Here is a 3,736-nt window from a genome sequence, read left to right on the forward strand (position 1 = left end):
GGTACACTGCGTCTTGTATATGCATTTGTCTAATTTGGTGAGGGGAAGGGGAATAAAAAAATGTTGAAACAAGGACATAGGACGACCATTGCAACAATGAGACTCACAAGACACTATGAATTTTACAACTTTAGGGGGGGGCGGGTGAAGGGAAGGGGTAGAAGAAAAACAAAGGAGGGGTAACACTGCTTGACAAGAAATGTACTTATCACCTTACTGATGTTAACTGTAACCCCTCTGTACAGTATCTTGGTAAGAAAATAAAATTTAAAAAAAAATTCAAGTTGCAATTTCATTTACCTCTCCACTGAAGCATCTTCTGTAGGTCTTCGGAGCTTTCTAACTGTAGTGTCTAAACTTTTATGAGGTTTCCTGCTGGGTGGCGTTGTTGTTTTAACATGTACTGTCTTCAGTTCAACTTTCATGTCCTTGATAATGCCTAGCAAGTCTTTTTTGATGTTCTCCTTGATTTTGTCTTTGCTCTCTGAAGTCTTAGACGTCTCACTGGTGGAAGCAGACTTATCTTTCTTGCTACAGATCATGCTGCTAGTCCCCAAATATCTCTGAATAATTTCTGTCCTAGAAAGATGGATTAGAGGGGAAAAATGAGGAGGACAATATAAAACAATACAGCAATACCTGAAAAAAAATTTAATTTACAAAATTTTAGTTCAAACACTTTCCATTTTTAAATGCTTTTGATTACTGACTATAACATAAGCAATTTGCCATAAGTTAGCATATATTATACCTCTAGCTTTGTGAACACAACGTACATCTATGTATTTTTTCTCATACCCATATCAGATCTGTGAAATAGGCATTATCCTCATGTCACAGAAAAGGAAGTGACTTATCTGTGGTCATGTAGCTCAGAATTCCTGAGGCCTAAGCCACATAGTATACCACAAATAGGTACAGGTGCACTGATATACTAGCCTCCTGGGACTAATGATACTCCTAAGATTGTTGCCTCCTTCCACTTACCCCAGAGTTCAATACAAACATCAGGGGGCTGGGAAGGTGGCTGAGTGGTACAGCGCTTGCCTTGCATGCATGAGGCCTTGGGTTCGATTCCTTAGCACCACATAAGCAAAAAGAAAAAAGCCGGAAGTGGCGCTGTGGCTCAAGTGGTAGAGCGCGAGCTGAAAGGGACAGTGTTCAGGCCCCATGACCGGACCCCCGCTCCCCCCCCCACCAAAAAAAATACAAACATCATTTTCTATGTGTTTGATGACATAGAAGAGTTAGAAAACAGTGACATAAGTGATTTATTATTCTCAAATATGAAATATGACTCCAAGTCCTGGCTCTCATACTTATCTATAAAATGTCATAGTCAATAGTATGAAAATAAAATTTCTATTAATGAAGAATACTTACAGACATTCCTGGGTGTTATTATAATGACCTTTCTTATTGAAGAATATGCTATTAACCAACCACTATTTGTAATGTTAGAAGAAAAATTCTTGAGACCAATTAAATTTAGTAGACTTTAAGCAAAGCAGAACAAAACAAAACCAATTCACAATTCACTCCCAGAACCAGAGCAGGTTCTGAAAACAGATAGCTTTTATAGAGGAAAGGCCATCAGGTACAAGAAACAACCTAACTGACTATAGCAAAGTCCATCAGTCAAGTGGTTACAACTTAATTAGCTTACAGCTTAATTAGTTAATTGACTACATGCCTCCTGTAGCCAACTGAAGCTCAATTACTGTAACTAAGCTCTCTAGGTTATTAGTTACAGTGATTCAACAGGAGGCCTATTGGGTTTTCTGCTCAAAGCCACAGCCTTCTGTACATTTTACAGGAAACGATGCCAAAGTGAATCAGAAAAGAGAATATTCAGTAGCTACAGATGTCCCTCCATTTTCATTACGTACCCTTACAAAAAGTAACACAAATGATTACATCTGTTTCAGACCCAGCCAAAAATATCCTCCATTCCCCAATCTGTGATATAAAATCTAGGGCCTCACACTTATTTCCTACATTCATTCATTTACTTGTTAGCAGTAATGGAGTTGATACTCTGGGTCTCTGGCTTGCTAGGCAAACTACTTGAGCCATTTCTTACTTATAAACAATCCAAATTATCTACTTTGATTCCACATTTGGCATTGCCACTTTAACTTTAAAAACTAATGAGCATGTTAGTTTCATAATGCAGGAATAATGTATATTTTTTAAGACGTCACTGAATATAGCAAGTATTTATTCTGTGCCTGGTACCATATCAGGTGTTGACGACATAAACTAGTAATAAGAACTAAAAATGTGGGGCTGGGAAGGTGGCTCAGTGGTAGATCGCTTGCCTTGCATGCATGAGGCCCTGGGTTCGATTCCTCAGCACCACATAAGCAAAAAGAAAAAAGCTGGAAGTGGCGCTGTGGCTCAAGTGGTAGAGTGCTAGCCTTGAGCTGAAGATCTGAGGGACAGCGCCCAGGCCCAGAGTTCAGGCCCCATGACCGCACCCCAAAAAAAATTCATATGAAAGATGTAAGCAAGAAGTCTTCTATAAATGGGAGGATTCTAAACTGTAAATCTGCTACACATGACTTAAAGTGAGAAATATGCAATTATATTTAACCTGTAACTGTATTAGATTTTGATATTTCTTCTACAAGCTGTTGAGTGTGAATATTACTAAACCTTCCCTTTCCATTTATGCTTCTGAGAATGAAGGAAGGGACCCAGGCTTAAAGTAACTGAAATATCCTCCACATGGTTTGGTATGAACACTGGCAAAGTATAAGCCTTTGTTCTTTCAAGTCCAAAGAGAAGATAAAAAGTCTCTGATTTGAAATCAAAATCGATTTCTGTTCTACTGGCCATGGTTTGACTATTAACATAAATCTTCATTGGAGGATTTCCCAGGATGAGTTTGCAGATAGTGGTTCTTGCCATTTTAATGTTTTGGAAAGACCCAAGGATGTGAACTTTCACATCAGCCCAAACTATCCATGTCCGTGTTATATTCTCGATGATGAATTTTGGTTTCTTTCTTCCTTTGCTAGTAATTCCTCCTACTGCCCTTGACAAATCATCTCCTTTAAGGGCGTACCATCTTACATTTCAAAAGTCTCTAGAAAGTGATCATCCAGCCTGATGAGAGCAACTGCGCCCTCTTCCTGAAAGCCTTCACAAAATCAGCTGCTTTTGTCAGAGCACTAAATCCTTGGTTTCCTCACAAGTTCTGATTTCTACATTCCTTGATTTCAAGTGAAAGCATATCTAAACTCCCAAATGTTTTACAATAGGAGTAATTATCTCCATTCAGTTTTAAGAGTGTGTATCTATTAGCAGGGACTGAAATTGTCTGTCTTTCTTCTTTCCCATTCAGGAATCTATCCCAAGCAAGGGGAGGAAAATCTCGCCTCTGGCTGACCAGGCCTCCTCCTCCTTGTCAATGCAGTTGATCCTCTGTCCTCTCCTGCGGAATATAGCTACTAAGCATGTCAGCCAGCCACCCTCAGGGGTGATCTGGGTAAAGACATCCTAGGCCCCAGCGTCCTGTATCTTCATCTATGCCATCTCCACTGAGAAATCTTTATTTTTAAATTTATAAACTTTCTCAGATACATTTATTTATTGGCATATATTAAATTATATACGGTAAAGGGTTTCATCACAACATTTTTTTTTTGTCATGGGGCTTGTCATGGGCCACTGTTTCTTTCTTTCTTTCTTTCTTTTTTTTTTGGGTCCGGTCATGGGGCCTGAACTCTGG

General features: G+C 39.1%; 1 pseudogene; it reads right to left on the minus strand.

Annotated features, from left to right (window-relative positions):
* Positions 1–296: 296 nt before the first annotated feature.
* LOC105999714 overlaps positions 297–3,736 on the minus strand; it is a 5,521-nt pseudogene continuing 2,081 nt past the window's right edge.

Source organism: Dipodomys ordii, unplaced genomic scaffold (assembly GCF_000151885.1).
Source record: "Dipodomys ordii isolate 6190 unplaced genomic scaffold, Dord_2.0 Scaffold197, whole genome shotgun sequence".
NCBI classification, from domain to species: domain Eukaryota; kingdom Metazoa; phylum Chordata; class Mammalia; order Rodentia; family Heteromyidae; genus Dipodomys; species Dipodomys ordii.